Source organism: Phalacrocorax aristotelis, chromosome 2, assembly GCF_949628215.1.
Source record: "Phalacrocorax aristotelis chromosome 2, bGulAri2.1, whole genome shotgun sequence".
NCBI classification, from domain to species: domain Eukaryota; kingdom Metazoa; phylum Chordata; class Aves; order Suliformes; family Phalacrocoracidae; genus Phalacrocorax; species Phalacrocorax aristotelis.
The window spans coordinates 45,028,999-45,052,051 of NC_134277.1; the positions used below are offsets into that span (position 1 = coordinate 45,028,999).

Here is a 23,053-nt window from a genome sequence, read left to right on the forward strand (position 1 = left end):
CACACACAAACACATATATTTAATATATAAGATTAAGGTTCATTTTCCTTTTTGTTTTGTAAAACAAATTCTGTTTACAGTAGGGTCACTTAACATAATACTGGCAGCATAAGGTGCCCTTTGCATTGATATAAATCAATGACATCAATTCCCGCCGTGTCATCAGCAAGCAGCCAACAAACTCAGACTTTCTTAATCAGAATCACTAACGCCCATACATAAAGCATTATCGCCTGCTTTCTTAGCTGATTTTATTATTTAACTGTACTTTTTTATTTTCTACCTATTTTTGACATTATCAATATATTATATTAAGTATATTGCTGTCTTCATAGTGTTGACAGCCAGAAAGATGAGAAAAGATCAAATCTTACTCCATTTGGGTAAGCACCTCTATGAGTAGCAATTCTAATCTTCAGGCTCAAGAGACTCAATTTAGTCACCAGGAGTTTAACGTAGAAGCTTACATCCTACTACATCATCTGCTCTGCTCTCAAAGTTAGCAGAAAGAAATAGGCATTTTCAATTCATGTTTCATCTTGTCCTAAAGTTGTTTATATGTCTGAAGTCTTAAGTCGGCTCTTTTATTTCTCAATTGATTCTAGAGGAATCATCAGGAGGAGCAGCTCGCCTGTAGAGGTCTATAATGCCCATATCTGTTTTAAGGTGAAACAAATCCTCAACAAAAGTAGAAGTGCAGTACCATGAGGGGATCTTGGTTAGTAACCACAGAGCTGATGTCAAAGGGCATCTTCATTCTTCATGTGGTTCCACCATTTGCTCCGTGTATGCTTAAGTCCTTCCGCTGCATTTTCCGTGACTCTGAAGAGAGGACACCTACCCTAAGCAGGGTTTTCACCCAGCGAGTGCGTACACAAACTTTATAGGAAACATGATATTACTAGGTGCAAAATACAACAGTTGCCCCTAGTGAAACCTGCTTAGTTTGTTTTATTCAGGCAGACTCCAGCAGAAGCAGGTAGCCATCATCTCAGTAGCACTAGGTGTTGCTGAGAAGCCTCCGCCATGCATGCTACTTCATAGAAAACGAACTCATTGATTGTACCTACAGTAAGTATTGGGCTGGTGGTCTAAGTGTGTTTCTCTTCAATAAAAATTGCGTTCTGATTGCAAAGAGCAAGGGGAACAGCAGCATTGGTTTTGCCAGGTCTCTTGAAAAGTGGTTTGGAAAGGTGCTAACCTGTCAGTGAGAGAGAAAAGTAGCTTGTTCGACGTTAAGGCTAAATACTGAATGCAGTACAATATTAGAAATTACTTGAACTGCGGATGGCATGGCACAATCTTTTATTATGGGCTTAGTTGTAATGACTCTCTCTTACAGTTCATTTTGTCAGAGATGAGACTCCCCCATTTCCTCCCTCAGAAAGCCAGTGTGCAGATGAGCACGCTGAGCGTGGTCTAGTATCACAAGTTATAATAAAATAGGTGATAACACAGCATGCTTGGCTTGAGGTTGGTAGTTTTTCAGCAATAAACATTATTTACTTTGTGCAGTGAACACAAAAACCTTGGACTGAGTTTTAATGTGGCGCTATGGTAATAGTGATTGATTCACCAGATGTCATACTGTAGGTAGTGCCTGTTACCACTATCAAATCAATAAGTACTGGGTTAGCACACTTACAGAAGGTAGAGTAGAGAGTGAGGAATATCCAGGGTTATTATTACATATGCAAGTTTTCTTCATTTAAGTAGAAAACAAAATAAGTATTTAGCAGCATGCCTTAAAATGCAGAATACGAGCAGATATCAGACTAATTTTTGAAGAAACTGATTTTTGAACTACTAAGAGTTAAAACAACACATTAAATGTATGGACTTCAGCAAAATCTGGATCTAGCTCAGCCTCATTCTCTCACAGTTCCTAAATGCATGCTACAAGCAGAAATAAACACCTAGGTAGAATTTCTTGGTGTTAATATCTTTGCAAATGTAGCAGTTGTGCTGCAGTATGGTAAGATGTGTCAATTTAGAGGAGTTAACAAAAAAAAAAGAGCAAGAAATATTTATATGGAATATGTGTTATTTTCATTTATGTGCAAATGTGCTATTCAGAGGCTGTATGCATTATATTGTCTCCCTAACTTAGAATGTGTACTCTTTGTGGCATAGATATTATCTTGGTATTTTCCAAGGCAGTACGCACGCATTGCTACCACCACTTCTACTTCTAGTAATAATTGAATCATCGCCTTCTGAGTCTTTTCTTATTTCTGTGATTCTTACTATACAGCTATGACACAATTAGTAGCTGACTGCTGAATCATTCTGAATGTTGGTAGTGTTAGGATATATGGGCGTAGGATTTAAGTCCTTGAACATGTGTGCAATACTTTGTTTTTGTTGTTACCAGAGAAATATGGGGCATGGCAGACAGTTCTTTGTTCAAGTGTAAGATTAGAGTTAATTCCGAATGGAAACACCATTCTGTGAAATGTTTCATAACTTAAGAATTTTGTTTCATGAGGTGGGTTAAACAGGATTTCATTGTTTTCATAGCCAAGAAATTCTAAAGCATGATATATGCCAGATACATAAAAACTAAATGTTTTAATAAAAAAAAAAAACTGAGAATAACTAAAAGAAATAGGTGAAAATGTTGAGAAAAAGGACTCGCAAAAAAAGTGTCAACAATAGCAATGCTGAACTTCAGCTTGTTTGATCTAATTTTCATTTTGTTACTCAAAGCAGGAGAAGTTGGAGTCAAAGTTAGATATCTCTAGACAAGGTCACACGTTACAGAACTCAGAAAGAGTTGACAACCTCTAAAAGAAGTGCTGATTTTTTCCTATTTAAAATTGAGAAGGAAACTTTTGAGTTGAAATAACAAAGAAAACTGAGAACAAGGACAGAAAATTTGAAAACAAACAGAAAAAATTGGAACCAGACAAAAGTGGCATATTTTATGTTATTCCCAAGTACTTATTTTTCTGTCCAAAGTGATGTGATTTCATAGCATTTCTCTCCTGAATGAAAAATCGCAAAAAGTTCCTGCATTATGACCAAGCAGTGAAACCTCAAGGTATTTTGATGATCCTGAATGTGAGTTTGAACTAACTTTCATTTGAGCTGTAACACCTTTTTCTTGGTCCATCTCTACTGTAAAATGTACAATCTTTTTATTTTTTTTTCCTGTGTTATATGTATCTGGAATGCAAAAGCATCTGTAAGTCCCCATCACAGTTCTCCTGGTCCATCTTTAAAACTCTGTTTGCCTTGACACTACCATAAAATTGACAAGAGTTATATTATTTGTGCGTAAAGAACAGTGCCAGATATTGTCTTAAGTTTCTGTTCTTTCTTGTTTCATACTTCAGTAGTAAATGCTTTGTTGGTTGCTTGTAGGGAACCTAATACAATAGACTCCCTTGTGTTCCAGTAATTCAAACCCCTAATAACAATCAGGGTGATAATAAGATGTTCAGCCCAGTATGCCTCAGTATTATAGGAATAAAATGGTCCATTTATGCCTTTATGCGTTTTTTTGGGGGGTGGGGTTCTTTGCATTACTCTGTAAGTAAGTAGACTCATAAGATTATTGAAACATGAAGCTATTTTTAGTCAAGATTTTTGCTTTTGATTTATTGAGTGCTGTTAGACCAAGTCAACCATTTAGGTAGTCAATATGTGTAATGGAAAATAAGATGTCACCAAATATGGAGTCATTCGGTGCAACAGGGAAAACTGAATTGGTAGGAAATTGGATCAAAAGGAGATTATCAAGTGAGAGCTGGTATGAAATGTGCTACAGCACAAGGTTGTAAGGATGAAGGACCATTTTGTTAACTTGCCATGTGATAAAGTACTGAAGAGCCTTGAATCTTCAAATACCACGCTCAGGAGAGCTGGAGGAGGGAGTCAGCAGAAAGTATTGAGCTGAATATTTTAATTTTTGGTGTTATGCTTTGAGTTTTGTAAAACGTATGCATTTTCATAGTACTCCAAAAGGGGCTCTGCAGATATGTTCTGGCTACGTCCAAAATGGAGTATGCACATTTCAGAGAGCATGTGCTTTAGAAATGAGACCAGTACTGGCAAATATCCTAAACTGTATTCTTGATTCCTTTCTTATTCTCACTCCTGCATTTGCATCCTTACTAAAAAAGGAGGAAAAAATTGAAATGGGAACTAATTTAAATGAGGAATAGTGAAACTGTTGTACAAGTTACTTTATGCGCACTTTATTTTTGAAATACAAATTGTAGAAGGAGTAGCAGATGCCGTTATGTAAATTCATTCTTCTAACAGTGATTTCAACCAAGTAAAGAAAATATAGTCAGAATTGTGCTTGGTGGATTTGCATAATTGCACGTCTGAAAGACTTAAGTGGTAATAACCATTCTTAAATTACTTTGTAATACGAGTTTTTAAAATTCAAACTAAGGTTTCAACAATTACTAATTGGAGGGAATTAACTAGGCATGACTACTAAAAACAAACGTAACCCATTGTCAATCTGATCTTAAAACTGAAATCATATGATTTTCCTTGTTTAGCTTTGCTGGCTTCTCGCTTGTTGACCTTGCCTTATTTTGTTCCTGGGGCCAATGTTCTCATGCTCATATTGATCTCCAGAAAAGCCACATAAACTCTGATATGAAAATCTGATGAGATTCAGCTTTCAGAAAATAATTTTTAGTCACATGTTGTGATGGGATTGGAAATGAAGATTGCATTGTTGTGATTTTACAGCATGGCTGCTATTAGCAAACTGAATAAAACCACGGGTGTCTCCTATAGACGGAGTGGGAACACTTTCCATCATGTGAAAGTCCTGTGCATCTGAACATATATTTTATTCAGTTTGCTTCCTTAATTTTGAAGTGACTGGGAAGACTGCAGAAAAACAGAAGTCAGGTTTAGAGGAAAGAGCCATGCATGGTGTCACCATGCCTGAGTCATCTGTCAGACGCCTGGCACAGTACACTGGAACACCCTCCCCTGGGGGAGACCCTATGTCGTTTTCCTGTTTTTGTTTCTTGCGGTAATGCAAGAGAGGCAAATACCGAGAATGTTTCTACTAGTGGGTTATTGAGATCCTTGTCATGAAAGTCCATTCATATAAATGAATGCAGTCCACTGCAAATTATAGTCTTCCGCTAGGTCACAAACCCCAGCAACTGCATTATGTACAGGGAGGCCTTACAGACAAACAAATCTCCTGCACGTCATATGCTGACAAAGGTAGCAGATGTTGGATTTGGAAAAGAGAGGACTGAGAGGCAGAAGATAAACAATGGGAAAAAAACAGCTGGGTAAGTTTTAAACCACTTGAAAAGCACATTTGCAGCAGGATTTTCTTTTATTTCTTAAAATTTTTCATGCAAAATCTTTAGTTTTCTTTCTGACAGGAGTTTTCTTTTTCTGAGTATCACCTGCATCAGTATAGAATGGTCCACACAGACAGTAGAAAAGGAGAGTTGTAGCCATCCCAGCATGTGGCAAAAAATTGCTTTTTGAGAGCTGGATTCCTTCAGAACCTCAGATCGCAAAGGCAGGAACTGTGTGAGTGCACAAGAATGCATGCGAACGGGGAAAAATCATTGCATATCCTTTCACCGGCATTTATTATTTTTAAAAGATGAGTGGTATAATGTAAAGCAGAATGTGGCAAAAGTTGTAGAACAGAAAGTGCCATGTTGAAATGGGCGCTCTGCATGGTTCTAAGTAATTATGCCGATCACGTAGCATAGGTTATGTATTTATGAAATATCCTGGGCAGACATGCCAATTGAGTTAAACCCATTAACGATGAATCTTGCAAGGATCCCTACAGCTTCCCATCACTCAATATCAGGCATTAAGATTGAATATAGGCATCAACATAGAAGATTACAGTCTCTGTAGAACCGACACCAGAGAACGGAGACAGGCAAGTCATCATCAGGCACAGAATTCTTCTGCTCAGAATAATTGCCTATTTGCTCTGCATTCCAGCTCTATTCCTTGGGCTTAGATCTCCTGCACATCTAGTTAGAACTTGCAGAATTAATATCAGGTTTCCTGTCACCTCACTCATTACTTTTGTCAGGGGAATTCAATGAGGAAAGTCAAAAACATGTTTTTTAGAGGCTATTTCTTAAGGATTTCTCTTTTTTTCTTTTTTTTGTCTAAATAGAAACCTGTCTGTTAGCATGTCAGGTTATTTCTTTAGGCTACACTGGACAGGACATCTGAATAAATTGCGATTTTACAATACAGGTATTGTTGCTTGAAGATCATTATTGCTTTATCTTTTCTACCCACAGCCACACCTTCAGAAAAAAAAGAGACTTTAGAATGGAAAAAATAGGTTGAATAGCAGATTGGATGTGTTCTCTCTAGACTTCTCTTTCAGAAGACTACTTCTGTTAGAGCATGGGAGCAATGCTTTGAATAATGTAGCAATACAAAAACATGCTTAATTTGTTTAATGTAGTGCTAGGAAATCTCACTGGGCCTTTGTGTAAAGAATGATGATATACAGATGGCGTATTGAGAATCTTTACTGGAAAAAAAGAACTCACGTCTCACTCCTAGTTGTGTAGGATTCTGACAAAGGAAAATAAAAAGGGCTATGATCCTTTTAGCTTTTAAGTAGTTCTTTGAAAAGCTGACCTGCATTTTCATGCATTTATGAATGGAGTGGTGGAAGGACGTGGAGTGCCATAAGACCAATAATCATGTGGTCCCACTGACTTTGAGAGGTTTATACTGGCTGAGGAAGACCAAAAAAAGCAGTTTAATTCTTCATGCAGAAGAAATTTGAGTAAATGAATACAAACCCAAAGATACACTCAGAACAATTGCTACTACAACCAGCTTTGTTCCAAAGATAGTAAATGCTGTTACGGAAAATAAATTACTGGACTTTGTTAGTCACTGCCACTGAAATTAGTGAGTGTACTGGAATACTTACTCACTACTTCTCTTCCCTTAACATTGAGATATTTTCCATTGTTTTATGCACGCTCATATATGTCCCTCAAATTCTAGCCATTATTTCATCTCTCATATAAAAATGTAAAGGATGTAGTTTTCATTTCTTTATGATTATCTCTGTGATCTGCCTAATCATTAATTAGCTAATAAATCCTTGCAGTTGAGTAATAATGCCAGACAGTATTTGACAGAAGAATATATGTGTTCTTATGATGAACTGTCTTGTTTTGTCCTCACTCAACTGTTTTCATGTGGCAGATTTTTTTTGAGGTTCACATATACAAAATAATTATTAGTTTCCAACATAATTTTGGAACTATCTTGGAGAGAGTGTGTGTGAAGCAGTTCAACATGAAAGAAAAAAGTTAAAAATATGGGTTGATTTCACTTCTCTGCTATCATTGATCTTGGCTTTGTTGTTTTGAAATATCATTCTGTACATTATTAAAGTGAGGGAGCTTCAGATCATGCAAAAATTTTCTGGAAAATAGATTTTATGTCAGAATTGGAAATGAAATGAAAAGTAATGAGAAAAGAAATTAGGTTAAAAGGCCGGAAAACCCATTAGAAACTGTATGTTTATGTATTATCTAGCAAATCAAATGTCAGGGGAAGACATTTGTGAAATAATTATCAATCATTTAAAACAAAAAGGAAGCAAACAACAGAAGCCTACATTTTTTATATTTCAGGGCCTAAATCTAGGCTGCTAAATCCATCAATAAAGCAATTACACAGCATTATTCTGGTTTTAAGAGATGTTGAACAGTCACAGCTTCCATCTTGGTCGCACTGTCACCAGCTTTGCAGGAAAACTTCAAACATTCCCAGACATCTTTTTCAGTTCAGAGGTAGCATGTTGTTGTTGAAAAGAGGGGTTTTACTTCACACACGGAGGAGAGGAGACCACTGAAATCTCATTCACCATAGCTGTCAGAGCCATAGTGTGCAGGCTGAACAATGTTGAGAGTAAATGTGGAGTGAGACCTGGGGATGGACGTGGGCCTTGCCAACAGGAAACTGGGCTTGACAAAAAAAGAATACTGATTGCAGAGCAGCAAGGCAATAAATGCAGGAAGAAAATCATTATTCTGATTTCCCTTCAAGTTTCTCTTGTGCAGGCATTCAGATTTGTGCATGCTACTCTCTAAGGCTTCGGTGTCTTGAACTGCCTTTTTACTTGTGCCTAAGACTGTTCGACATAGGGACATGGTAGGAAAATCTCAGAGGTTTGCAAAGGTAGGTAAACTTCGGATAATCAACTTTACTTTGCTGTTCTTGAAATCAGGCTGCAAAACTTCACAAAAGTAAACAGGGACAAGTCTATAGCCAAATTAAATTTTATTAAGTACAGACTTATTTCTGTCTGTCTTTGCAGTCTGTCTTTGGCTTTATATGAAGGTGACAGGGATGTGAGCACAACATATTAAGTGACATTGTCCTCTAGGGATATAGGAGTGTGAGCTTGGAATACCTAAATATTACAGTAAATAACACAGGTTTGTATGAAGCTTTAGACAGCTGCACCTTGATTGTTCTGTTCTGTATTTGTTAACTTTCCACAGATACCTGGTAACATGCACATATATACATAGTTATATGTATGAATATGTTATGTGCAGAGACACAAACACACACAGAGAAATGTATATAGGTACATTTATAACGGCATCCAATCCTTATTATCATTACAAGGTCAATTTTCTTAGGCACTGTAGATCAAGCTGGCTTCTGATGAAGCATTTTAGTGAGTTGATGGTGGCACTGCAAATTTGGATCAGTGGAAGAGATCTTCCTTCAAATAGAGTGAAGTGGGAAATGAGGCTGAGAAAATAGGACACCTAGGCAGAGCTCTTTCAGGGGGGTTATCTTGTGAATAAATACTTCACGAGAACTCAGGAGATCTGTACTCAGTGACTGTGTGACACCGGACAACTCAAATTATCCCAGTGCTGCAGCTCATCTCTTTGTGAAACAAAGAAAATACTTCACTACCTACTGGGAGAATGAATTCATTAGCACTTGTGAGGTGTTTGCAAACAAAGTCTGTGATAAGCACCATAAAGCAAAACCTTATTAGGTATACAAAAAGTGGCAGCAGAAGTTACCTTGAAGGAGCATGGCATGGCACAGCTTGAGAACTACATAAGCATGCTCATACCCTAATCCTGCAACACTAGTACACGTAGCATAATTTAAATATGAATAGTTCAGTTAGTATGAGAAGACTCTCCTACAACGGAATTATAAAGCAGGAATAAGAGATACAGGATTAAACCTGGAATAACTCTGTGTTCATTTTATGTTATGTAAATACAGTAAAAAATGATAACAAAAATAAGTTTTGGTCCAAGCTGACCATTTCACGTTACTGTATTTTTCTTCTAGTGTTGTAAAGCAAGTCTTCCTGGTGCAAAAGTGCAATGTTATTCTGATCTGGCATAAAGGCACTCTCAAGCGAGAGTTTTTGCCCAAATGCCAAAATTTCAACTTTGCTTATCCAGGGGCAAAAGCAGCCTGGTGTGAACAGGCTGGGCTGAGCCCTGGGTCACCATGATTGCATCCGATGTCACATGTGCTTGTATTTCTGTCCAGGAAATACATTCTGCCCAGGCTACCACAAAACAAGTGCACATACCATGTGGCCAACCAGTAAGTTTCCAGGAAATCTCATATGACTCTGTTCCACTGAATGCCCATTTTGATAGATGCACATGAATTATGTGGCACATGTCCAAGTAGTCCAGTTCTCTGGGCCTCAGACAAAGGTGGAGACAAAGAATCTTACTTTTTTCATCTCCAGCTCCACCAGCAAGCCCATGCTGGCCTTTTCAATAAAGCTTCCCCACCCTTGGCATAGTGTCTCAGTATCACTAGTTATCTTATCTCCAGTATTAGAAGTTCTTCCTTCTCTGTTCAGAGCTGAGTTTTAGAGCCTGAGGCTCTGTCATCCCTACTGGTAACAGCCAAAGTATTGGAACTGTACTGCATAGGAATAACAAATGGCAGCATTTTTAACCATTTGTTGTGGTTCCTTTTAGGCTCAACAATCAGCTAGAATCCTGATTCTGAATAAAATCTAGGTTTCCATTATTCCTCTCCTCAACACTGCTATTAAAGCTATAAATAAACCACTTTCTGCCATGTTTTAGATTTATAGTCAAGTCTCATAAGGCAGTACAGTATTGTTGTGTTAATCATGGAGCATTAATACTCACATCAGTGTGTTGTGGTTCATTATCTGGAGATTTTGCTTGTGTGCAGATCCTAGCTGAAGTATTTGGAGAACATGTAAAAATTTGGGTAGCATTCGTGCTTTTGTTACTCAGTCTTTACCTTTCCCTTCATTTAAACTTCATTGTTCCTGTTCTGACCATCCTCAGGACCGTGGGATTTTTCTTCCATCTCTGGTTCTGTACCAGAAAATGTTCTAGAAAAGGTGTTCTGCCTGTCACTTCAGTCTGCTTGTCTCTCACCAGATTACGAAGTTCAGTACTGAGCCGGCCTTCTCATGGCAGGAGAAAGCTATGAGATCTCTACTAGGCCTGCCATATTCCTCAATGTAGAAAAGTTGTTGCCCTTTAATTCTTACTCTACTGTGTTGTCTTCAAGTTTTATTAGCAACGTGGTGTAGAATTTGTTGTCTGTCTCCAGAGAAATACTACATTGTAAGCAATAAAGCTGGCAAAAAGGATTAAGAAAAAAAAAAGGAAACTGAGAGCCAGATTAGCATCTCTGTTAACAGCAGAGTGAAAAATATGATCACATTTGCAATGGACTCTTATTAAGCTGGTGGAAATTGCAACCCAGAGGTCATACACTTAGTCACTGGCAGCAGAATGTTGTCACTCCCTGCTGGCTGATTCATGAAATCATTTGCTCTGAAGAAAATTGCTGCTTCTCATCAGCTGGAGACAGCTTTTGTCAGGCCAGACTCTGATACTGCTGTTTGGTTGTAATCATGCTTTGAGAAAAGTTGCACACAGACTCAGCGTGTCCGCGTGGCTGTGCCCACGTGCCTGCAAACCAGGGAAGGATCCCACCCAAACAGGGACAAAACCTTGAAGAATGGTTGGATTTTGGTGTCAGAGCCTGTTACTGTTTCTCTTAATGTAATTTATCTGGAAGAGAAGTCCCTTCTTTTTCATCCTTCATGTAGTCATCTCTAATGTTATCTCCCATGACACATAGTGTTGGATCATCTATAGAGTTTTGAGATAAGCTTTTAAACTGATATTGATAACAGAGCCTTGGTATTTTTGTGTAGGGGAGACTCTACAGTCTCCTTAGTTCCGTTCATGTTATGATGCCATACGATTACTCTGAGACCATCTGCAGTCTTAGTGGGTTCCTCATAGTGCAACAGAACAGGTCTTCAGACTCTGCTTTGACATAAAAGCACAACTTTTATAAACTTTTGTCATTCTGTTTGCTATAGGCAGTGACATTTAGCCCATTCATTTGCTTTTTCACTTACACTGTTTTCTTGCTACAGTATTTGTACTTGTGAAGGCCTCTGTTGTAATCCAGAAACAGATAGGGACATGAGTTGCATTTGCTCTTGTGTGAAGCTAAAACATTTTCAAGGGCGATTCAGAAGTATTCCTCTCCTTACTCTTCCTGAATTTTCCTTAATTTTCTTAAAGTGTTTTTATTTGCCCGTTTCTATACCTTTTTTAATTTTCACCTATTCTTCCTTGTTGTGCTTGGCTTGCTCCTGTTCTTATTATTCCAGTATTTTTAACTGAAAGAGTACGGGATTGATTTTTACTTTTCCAAGCTTAGCATTGAAATCAAATTCCTTTTGTAAGTTTTGGACCCATGGCAAAGCAAGATCTAGCATGACCTTCATACAACCTCTGAAATGTGTATTACACAGAGTTAAAGAAGATTAGGCTATCACTCAGTCTCTAATATGTAAGTTTGCTTCTTTCTCTACCCTCAGTTGAGAGCTCTGCGCTTGAAAATTTCAGAAGGGTTTAGTGTTATCTATTTAATATTCTAGGATATTGTCTCAGATGGTAATAAAGGATTTTTAAGCTGCAAGAGTTAGAATGTTCCTTATGTCATAACATATTAGATTTAGTGTTGGCATCAACACATTTTGAGAAGAGCTAAGAAATATGAGTAATATCTTCCATTGTCTTGGTTATAATTTCACTTTTTTGTCTTTCCCTTGGATAAAGTATTGTCATAAATAGGTGACTTACTGGAAAATTCCCATTGAAACCACTGTGCAGTTTTCTGTCATGGAAATCACAGGTACAATTGTGCTTTGAAGGCAGAGACATACTTTAAGCTGGTGCAAAGCCTCCATGTCCTGGCAGGAGCTCCAGGTGGTGATATGCTTCAAGGGCTTGTTGCCTTCCTGCCCTTCAAGGAAATGGTGTCACACAGAAATTTTTTTTCCAAGGCCCTTTCTTACTTTCCTGGCACATACATGCCAGTGCCATATTTGCTTCCTACCTGCAGGTGCCTGGTGAGGAGAGCAGTGATGTTCAGTTCATTAGCACCCAGAAAAGCCTGTCTTGCAGATTCAGGGCTTGGAAGTTGCTATGAAGAGCAGCCAATGCACCGAATTGGAGCTGTGGGAGGTTTTGGTATGTCCCGTGGCACTGTGCAGTTCTGAGCTGCTGCTCGCCCCTTCAGGGAGAGGAAAAGGGAAGGGCTATCAGTGTCCTTACTTATATGTTGTTTATGAAGTATTCCCTCCCTGCCTTTGGGCCTGTTTGCAGGAGAAGATGATAGAGCACGCAGCGAGGTTTTGTGGTACACAATAATTACCCTGTCCAAGGAGTTTAGTGTGATTTGGATATTCTCTACCACAGCGAAATGAACTCCTGCCTTTACAAATCAGTCAGTCACCATCTCATAACTGCTTTCTGCTGTGTAACCTATACCCATCCATGGTTCTGACACAGTAAGGGTCAAATCCACTTTTTAAAGGTGCTCCTGCATTTAAGTGAGGAAGCTGGTGATGCTGTGTGTTAGCTACTAGCAAACTCCCTCACTTTAAGGCATACATGTTATGTCTTCTGGTGAATGCAGGAGAATAAAATGAAAGAAGGCCAATAACAATAAAAAGAATTTTCCCTTCAGCTTTTCCTTCTTTCTCATGGTAGTGGCAAAATTATATTGGTCAGCTATGTTTTAGATTGTAAGTGATTGGAGTTTTTGCTGCTGCACCCAGTAGTCATCATTGGCATGTGTGTTAATTAGAACTGATTTAAATAAAAGGATTTTCATCAGACAGTCTGAGAAAGAAAAATTTGAATATTTCTGAATATTTTTAAACTGTTGGACAGATTGATAGCTGGTTAAAAATTTGGTTTATTTTTTCACTTACACAGGAATATTTCATGCATCCACACTTATCAGTGCTTCTAAGAAAATGCTGTTTCAGCTCTGATATCAAGAAGGTCATGTTACTACTTTGACCATGCACAGGGCATCCTTACCCAAACCAAATCTTTTTCCCTATTGTAAGAATTTTCTACTGCTACTTTTTAACAGGTTATAAGTAGAGCTGTGAATAGTGTTAGCATTATATATATGGCCACTTTTTTATTGCAATGACCATTCACAAAGACACAACAGATGTGTCTTTCCCCACAGTCAATAAACAAAATGTAGTATTTAGACATGTACATCTGAATTAAATAAGTTAATGGTCATAAATGAAACATTTTTTTCCTCATGCAGTTTAACACTGAATTGCATAAGCTCTTCTGGACATTAATGGTATACATGTGTTGGGAGTGTAAGCAGCAAATGCCAAGACTGAACCTTAATTAGTCAAAAATAAATGTCTGTGTACAGCAATTATCATTATGCTGGTGCGGAGAAATCATTGTATTGACATAAGACATTTGGCCAGGTTTCCTTGTTTATAGTGAAAACATATGTTTGAAAAGAATTTTCTTTTTTCTCTAGTGTTAGTTCTAGCAGTGTCACGCAGACAAGGAATGATGTGATCGCAGTGGTCTGGTTTATCTAAATAAATACAAAATAGGTAATAATACTTTTTAAAAAAATAGATTTAAAATAAATTCAATACTAAATGATAAAGAAACACTTAAACAGCTACATGAAATAACCTTGTATTAGCAGATCCAGAATTAATTCCTTTTACTGCATAAATTCCAATCATTTTGTCTCTTGACTGTCAGTACAACTAAGTTTTTCTTAGTAGGATAATAGCAAAGTCTCTGTGATCAATAACATTAGTTTATGAAAATAGTAAAAATAGATTTTATAGCAGAAGCACAGAGCTATTGTTTTGAGAAGCAGCTTTGGATAAAAGCTTTGCATTTGCTCTTTTCTCCCGAGACTACTAAAGAGAACACTAAAAAGTAAAATGGGTGACCACAGAAGCAAGTAGGGTCACCCATTACCAGGGATTCATTTTATTTCCATTAGAGGGGAACTAGAAAGCATCTCACACTATTTGTACCTGATTTTCCATTATAAATTACAGTACATGAGATCATTTAAAAATCGCTGAGCCTTTCAGATGAAGCTGACTCTGTTGCTGTTCCTTAATAATTGAACAGTAAGAAATACAAGATCTCCATTTTCATCCAAACAAAATAACTTCTGAGATTATGGCAGAGGGCAAAAAGGTATGTGAAGTACAATCTTCCTAAAAGCTTGTACGGCGGTCTCAGGGGGGATTTAAAGAGTGGGTTTGGGTTCACATTTAAAGGATAGATTTTTTCAGTCGACTTCTGCCTGCGGATTGGAGTCCTGGGACCACACACTCAGCTGGTGTACGCCGGTACAGGAGCATGCAGGTGGTGCACCAGTATGAAGTAAATGCGCTGAAGTCAGGGTGCTACTTGTTTAAAACCATGATCCAACTCAGACTCGCCCTCTAGTTCACTGCTGCAACATACGAACTTTCAGCTTTAATGCTTATCTGGGGTGAGAGGCAACACAGTGAGACCGCAGAAACTCACTCTATAGTTTTTTGATGAAAACTAGTTCCTGATGACAGGCTAGTAGTTGTGCTGACTTTTTGTACGTTTCGTTACTACTATGACGGGATGGCAGCTTTCAGTTAAAGACCCAATAAAATGCTAGCACCTGTAATTTCTGAGCGGTAGCACTGAAAGAAAGATGCTAGGAGAGAAAATAAAGTTTGTAAGAGAGCCTACAGCTTTACGGTTGGCATATTTACTTCCACTTCAAGTCATAGGCTAGGAGCCTATGCTAAAACCCATTGAAGGCATTGAAAGTGTTCGCATCAACTTCTCTGGATCCTGGGATCGTGGGTTGGATATTATTCGCCTGAACTCTCCTAGTTCCTTGTCACCCATGGCAGAAGCGTGTGCCTGTGTGGCAATTCATGGTCTAGGAATTCATAATGAAAAACAGTAAAATGTTTTAAAATGCTTTCAGGAATATTGTTTCAAGTTTGGTATTTTTTTCATTTCACTTGGAGGAATCAACTCCTGCCCAAACATGTGTAGTATAACAAGCCTCTGCAGCAGTAATTGTACAAGAAGGCAATGGCATAAAAATGGTAAAAGCAACCTTTTTTTTTTTAATAAATCATAGAAGTCAGGATCCCAGATAGTAATTAGCATTTGCAAAATCTATATAAAAAAAATAAAAATACTGTTTTTGTTCTTTGAAAACTGTTCACACTTGTCAGCTATTGCCAATGGGAAGAAGTTCTTGATAGGGACCATTGCATTATCATATCTTTATTCTACTAATTACTTGCATAGTTTCCAGAAAGACTATGTAGGCTCTTCTTTTTTTTCTTAGTTATTCTGGCATGAGAGCTGTACAAGGGAGCTGGGGCATGTAAGTTCCACACAAAATTTCTTCAAGCATAGAAAGGTGGTTTGGTTGCTTAAGCATTCACTTTTTAACCGTGCTGATTGAGCAACTGTGGGACTTTGCTCATTTAACAAAATAACATTTTCTATCTACTTGTTTCAGTATTTATTTATTATCTCTCTCTCAGATATGTGAAGTGCTTTGAATGACTTGTTACTTATACTCCTCTTCAAAATATGATACTGTCTCAATTTTTTGGTACCCAGCTCTTCCAGTGAGGCAGGAATCCAAGGGAGGCTATCAGAGTGATTTTTGCAGGAGAGTTAATAAACCCAGCAAAATTCTATGGTTTGTTATTAGAATTGGCACGTTAAAACAATGTGCCCCAAATTTCAGTTGGTTATGGGTCCCATCTGAAAGACATGGAAAATAGAGGTCTAAGCACAGATGCGTAAAATGATTTCTACAAACAGATGCACATATTTAGTTGGTTTGAGTGCACAGTCATTCGATAAAAGGGCCTCCTCTTTTGTTGTAAAAGCTCTTGGAGAAATTTAAAAGCTGCAAAACAAATCAGTCCTCAAAGACCCCACTTCCTTTTCATCCAGTAGTTTAGGGTTGTGAAGAGCTGTCATAGCACTGGGTGCAAATGAGCTACAGCTGATATTTTTCAGCTTTACACCAGGGACCTCCAATAGGGCAGAACTTTGCTGTATCATCAAGTTGGAGGAAGCTGCTTTCTCTGGCAATAGTCACGGGCCTGACTCTGCTCTTGCTTGCAGTTACCTCAGATTTAAATTTGGCTTCAGTAGAGTGGCTTCGGATTCACTGAGAATCTCTCTCTACCTCTGCGAGCTCTGATTCAGGCCTTTTGTGTAAAAGGCTGAATCCAGCATTAAAGTACAGTGTATTATTTAATTAGTTATTAGTTAATTAGTAATTAATTAATAAAGTTTTTAAAACAAAAACAAACTGTAAAATGAATGTTGCAGTTTCTTGTAGAAAGGAGAGACTAGCATCTGATCCACCCTAAGAAATCTTTTTGGGGGCTTCTGCAATGATATGATTAAGTATAACTTTTCTATGTAGTAGCTGGAGTGTTTTCGTCAATAGCAACGAGATCTGGACCACACTTCACAGTTGGCATGATGTTTCTCCAAAGTGTGCATATGGTTAGCTGTTCTACCTTCTCTAAGTACTTTCTGCTTCACAGAATAGAAACACTAACTTTATGCTTGACACACTGTTTCTCCTCTGGGATTTATCTTCCTTTTCTAATATATTCTTTCTCTTTAGAAATAATTATTATACAAAAAGATGAATGGATTGCTTCCCATTTCTTAAGACAAAGAGGTGAACTAGAGATAATTACTTAAGCTATAATGCAGTTTATCAAAAGTAAATCACTTGGTTTTTTTCCTTGCTAGCCAAACAGATGTTTGCTTTTTAATTGTTGCTTTGGGGTAACTTTCTGTTATGTAAAGCTGTTTCCCCAATTCCTATAATTATATTGTGAAAGTGGTATGTAGCAGAAACTAAAAAGCAATGTTAACTCATTGTTTTGCTTTCATAATCAGCTGTACAAGTCCACCGAATATAATGTAGTTAATTGGAACTGCAAACCTACTGGACATATATGCTGTATATTGCTTGACCTGTGTAAAAGCACTGGCTCTTGCAAGAACACTGAGCAGCAAGGAATCATTTGAACATGTAATAGTGCGCTTTCATTATACTTCTGTGTATATATGTTAGGGCCTGTCCTGTGACATCACATCCAGTATCATGGACTTCCGGGACAAAATCTATTACTCCACAAAATTATCAACTCTGTCCTTCAACAACTCAAACACTCCATGTGGGGTAGAATGATGTGTTTATTTGCTTCATTACTTACAGTTCCCTTACTCAGCTAAAGCGTTGTCCTTACATGTCCTTTTGACCTTTTGTGTCACGTACCATCTTTTGTAATTCTTCATCTTCATTTTCGAAGTGCAGAATGGCTGTGGTTGTGTTTTCTAATCTTCCTTGAAGTTCGCGTTTTGTTTATTTATGACTTTGGGATGAATAAGTCCTACGTGACAGAACCTCCCTAGAAGCCAGTGGACCTAGTAGAGAGTCGCTTTATTGATGGGATCCTGAAACTTTTACAGTATTAAAGCTTACAACAGCAAAATTCATTTTGTAAATAAACTGCAGGTTTTATGAAGACCATAGTCCTGCTGGGTACATCCATCTGAGCCCAGGTATAGAATCAGAACCTTAACTTGCTCTGTCCTGTCTTGCTTCTAGAGCTTTTGTGTCTCTAATGTCTCCCTCTGAAATACTGCATGAGTAAACAGGTCTGCTTACAAAGTGGCTTTGGTGTTCCTCTAGGATTAAGTTTTTCTTAAAGACTAAAAATGATTGGTCTTTGACAGGCAAAGGGGTTGGTTCTTGCATGGATGTTTCAATCAGATACTCTGTGTGATTTGTACATGAAAATGTTACCAAAATACTTAAAATTTGGAAGGGAGTTAAGAAGAAAAATAGTTATCAAAGCTTGATCAGTTTGGATGCTTGGTGTAATTGTGAATTCAATTTTTGGTCTGCTCCTTTTTTGTTCTGGAGGAGGGTTTGCCAAGGCTGAAAATTAAATTAATCCAACATTCGCATGCAAACATTCTTTGAAAAAGATCACTGACTGTGAACTGACCAGTCATTGATGTACCAATGACTTTCTCATAATTTTTCTTCACATTAACAAAGCAAAGGTGTCTAAAGATCCACATGAATGTTCGCAATGCACTTGTTGCTAGGCTGTCTACTAGAAATGTTACTTTCATTTTTGCACAAGATGAGAAGAAGAGATTAAACTCTTCCTGACATGCTGAAAAATATTCTGTCTTCAAAAATATTCATAGTGAAAGCAGTTCAAATGCATAAATATGTTCTTGTTATTACTTTTTTATGTATGTAATTCTTGCCATTGCTGGACAGATGATGCTTTATGACTGAATCAGAAATTGTGGAGGACAAGCTTTTCTCAGTAACTCTTAAGATAGAAAAAGTTTCCAAGCACCTGAAATGACGAAAAAGATTCACTGAATGCAAATAACAGCATTCATCTTCCTTTATGAAGCACATGCTCATGAATATATACATTTTTGCATATGTAGAAGCTCAAGTGTATCTGCCTTCCGATGAATGAAAGAATAAGGAAATTATGTATTCAGAACTAGTTAGAAGTTTGCTTTTCTTGTTGAATTCTCCAATTTAATTGAAGTTGCTTTCCTGAGATGGAACATTTCTAAGAGGCTGCCGGATTTGAGAAGGGGGCACTGTTATCCCCATTTACTTCCATCTAAAGGTTTTGTCCTGTTTTAAATACCAGTGTTGCTTTTGGTGATGTAACAGCTTTTTTGGCAGTTCACTGCTATCTGTCTGCACAGTCTGTCCATCTAAAGTAGCAGAGCATGAGAAGCTGATCTCCTAAGGGAACACCGACAATATCAACAGGCTAAGCTGACATAAAACCAGTCTCTGTCTTTCACCTCCACTGAACTCTTAGAGTAAATTCAGGGCCTGACTGAAGAGAGATAGGGCTTTAGCCATTGACTTCCATGGGAACAGAATTTGAACACTAGCAACTACTGCCCCCTCCTAAAGCAGCCCTGAATATCTTGGCAAATGCTGTTAAGAAGCACTATCAATTTGATCCCGCTTCCTCCTCAGGACTGAAAGCCAAGTTCAGGGCTATTTATGTCTTATTAAGTAGAGCAGGCTTTGGATGGGAACTACAGCAAGCATTTAAATCTCCTTGAAAAATGGTTTATGGCTTAATGAACCTTGTTCAGGTTAAAGCTGTTATTTATTCTTTATATTTGTATTTGTTACTGTCAGGTAGAAGTCAAAGAAAGAGCAGTGCCTTCTATCTTGAAGAGTTTATCAGGATGGAATTGCCTGAAATTTGTCTCAAGTGAATCTATTCTCACTCTTCTGACAGGAAAATACCAAAAGTAGATTTTCCAGATATGCTTCAAAATACCACACATGCTCAAAACTTTGAAGATGTCAAGAACCATACAAAAAGATGTGTTTATCAGTTCAAAATATGAACATCTACAGAAATCCAATTTACATTTTCTAATAAGTCAGCAGTACAAAAGGTGAGAGAAGAGGCAGGGACACAAGCATTTATTTTCAGTATGTTCATACAAAGGAAAAGGAGAAAAGTAAAAATTCAGTCCATAAATTGAAGAGCGTTTCTCTGGAATGGAAGAGGACAAAAGCAGAAAAAGTTTAAAAGATTCCCCTTTTTCCTTCCTCCCCTTCTGAAGTATTTGGGGTAAAATATCCCACGTCTGCTGCAATCCTTTGATGTTATTCACAAAATGTTGATATTGCTTGAATGATTCCTAGATATCTTATCTTTTAATTGATAAGCATAGTACCTAATTGTGATTTTTTTTGCCTGAAGTGAATTTATTATTTTTAAAGTGCTTCTGACATTTCATGAAACTATTCAAAAAGGATTCTACTTAGAAATAGTTTTGCTGATATAGTCAAGAGGATATGCTCTGTCCAGTATCTTCTGTTGTTATGTATTTGATTAGTAAGAATGATTGCACTAATATCAAATATTCATGTGTATCTGATCTTGCAAAGCCTGGAGAACCTCTCTTACAAGGAATTTCAAGGGGGCTGAAGTAAACCAGAGATTTGAGTTCTTCTGTGTACTTAGAGCAACATGCTGCAACTCCTAAGACTCTGTTACACTCCACCTTATGTCCTGAAAGAAGAGAGATTATTAATTTGATTTCTTTATAGTTTGAGGTTGGATGCCATAGTTGTTTCCAGGTGTAAACCATTAAGGCCTACACCACTTCAGAGATAATAAGATAATTTTCTGTCTTGCTGGATGTAATATGCTACATGCCTTTTTCAAAAAAACCAAAGCCCATCCCAAAACCATCTTATATGGACTCTGTCTTCCTGTCAGAACATTTTCTTTTGATCTTTTTGCTTAAGCTAATGTTGATCGACGCAGATCTACTTTTACCCCAGAATTCCCTCAGTTTGCTCTAGAGCAATATAAGCTCCCATGCAAAAACTTGCCTGTGAAGGCCATGGTACTGTTGTCCTTTTCTGTCTTCCCTACCTCCTGAAAAGTCTGTACAATGTTTTTTCACTTTTTTTCTAGATGGAGGAGGGGGGGATGCAGTTGTTTGGCAGTTCTGTTCAACCTCGGTCTTTAGGAAGCCCCATGTTAACAAATAAGAAGTTGGCAGATGGTCATGCTGGATATTGGGAAATCCAAAAATGGCAGCAGCTTCCTATTTTTGGTTGGCTAATACATAGAGAGGATATGTAGTAAACCATATGATTTCCTAGCTTGCTCAACCACATCACAGTATATGGGCTAATCCCATATATGTACATTAGCAGATGATCATGGCATGTGTAAATATCCAGTGTGCAGATTGTTTTTACCTGCTCCTCGTAATGATATCATATGTTACTTGATAGTTGTTCAGTGCTTAAAACAAAAAGCTTTTGAAGCTTCAGATGTGATATTTAATAGGTTTTTCTTTAATGCCGGCTTAGCACCTGCTCCTCCCTCACAGTCACATCAAAGTGAATTGTAAGTAACCACTCTGAAATCATGCAGCATCGCACTGTGGAGTAAAATTGGTGAAAGTGCGGGGCAATCAGCCCTGTAAAACCTCTCCATCTGCAGAAAGACTTTCCATAGCCACCTGGATGCTTTTAAACCTTCATTATTTTAAATTCAAAATGGTCGGCTGAGCATTGCTTCTACCAAAATCTGATACAATAATCGAAGTCAGAGGTGGGGAAGGACCTCTGGGGTCACACAGTTGAGCTTTCTGCCAATAATGGATTGTTCCCTGCAGTTCAGTTTCTAGTGACCTTGGAAATTACTAGCCTGGTAAAATGGTAATGAAAAAACAAAGCTGTTAGAGCTTCAGAAGTAGGCAAAGTGATGCTGTCCCAATGAGAAATTGTGGTTTTGATGTGAGATTCTCTATGTGCATTGCTCCTTGGTCGCAGTTTTCAAGGGATCACTGTTTTAAACTACAATTTCTGACCCATTTTGAGCTGGCTATAACTAAGAGGTTGGGGGAGATGAGATTGTTTTAATATTATATGAACTTATCTCATCCTTGAACCAAATAATAATTTTTATTACAAATAAAGAAGTCAGCAACTTGACTAATCACTCTACAGCAACATTTCCTTCGTGTCCCTGCATTTTTATTCTTTCAACGTTTCTAGCCTCCCAGAAACAGGAAAAGAGGGGGAAAAAAGAGATTTCTTGCTTTTTTCCATCAGAGTCCCTGGTTAATTAATTAGACCCTCTACTTGTCATGCCTGTGAACCCAAAAGTTCCTGCAAAGATTCAAATGTGACGCATAATTTTTAGATTTCTTTCAACCAAGCCAATATTGGTTTACTTCTCTGTTGATATAAGCAATGAAAGACCATCCTGACATACACCTAATGAAGTGGGTAGAATTGGCCCCTCTTTTAAAAAGGAGGCAGCAAAGGCAAGCTCCCACCAGCAAGCTAATTACAGTTTTGGCTGAAAATGGTTTAGGAGTTTGTTAAAAGCTGGGTAGATGGGGAAAGATCCTAAGACTCAAAGTTCCCTTTCTCTTGTAGCCATTTGATGTGTGGTAATTTCTTCACTGGGGGGCCCTATTGTGAGCTGCCTTTTGGGGTGTGCAGCTCTCTGAATATCCTTTCTTGCAGGGGCTCCAGCCCCCAGGACTATTGTATTCACACACACCAGATCTCAGTTGGAGAGGAAAGGGGTTTTCTCAGCTGCCAACTTGCTTAAAAGAGGAGTTAAGAGGAAAAGAAAGCTAATTGGACTGTGCTTGGCAAGAGTCTCTGTTTTATTCTCTTTATTCAGATTTTTAAGGGATTGTGTGCCGAGAAACACAAAAATAGTGAGAACAGTTATTCCTTAAACAGATTCTTGCAAAGTTTTTACAATAAAAACAGAAAGCTGCTTTAGTAAAGCAGTGTTTATCCTTGCACTAATGCTGGTCATGAATACGTGTCTAACTTAGCTGGAACTAATGCCTGACTCTACTATTCCACTACAACAACTTAACATTCTGCATAGGCTGATTATTTTTTCAACAATATTTGCTGAATTCTTTTAAGGGCTGCCAGTATATATTTTTTGAAGCTTAGTTAGTAAGAACAGCTGCCAGTGGAGTCAAGGCTAAAAGAGGCAAAAAATATCTGCAGAAGGCAAGATTTTACTTCAAAAGATCAGTATTACAAAGCACTACTGTTGCTGGTATAATCACTT

The 23,053-nt window shown here is 37.8% G+C and overlaps 1 protein-coding gene across 8 annotated transcripts in view; it reads left to right on the forward strand.

Annotated features, from left to right (window-relative positions):
• The window catches only part of RBMS3 (RNA binding motif single stranded interacting protein 3), a 728,945-nt gene that overhangs the window by 614,058 nt on the left and 91,834 nt on the right, over positions 1-23,053 (forward strand). The gene's annotated exons all lie outside the window — the stretch shown is intronic.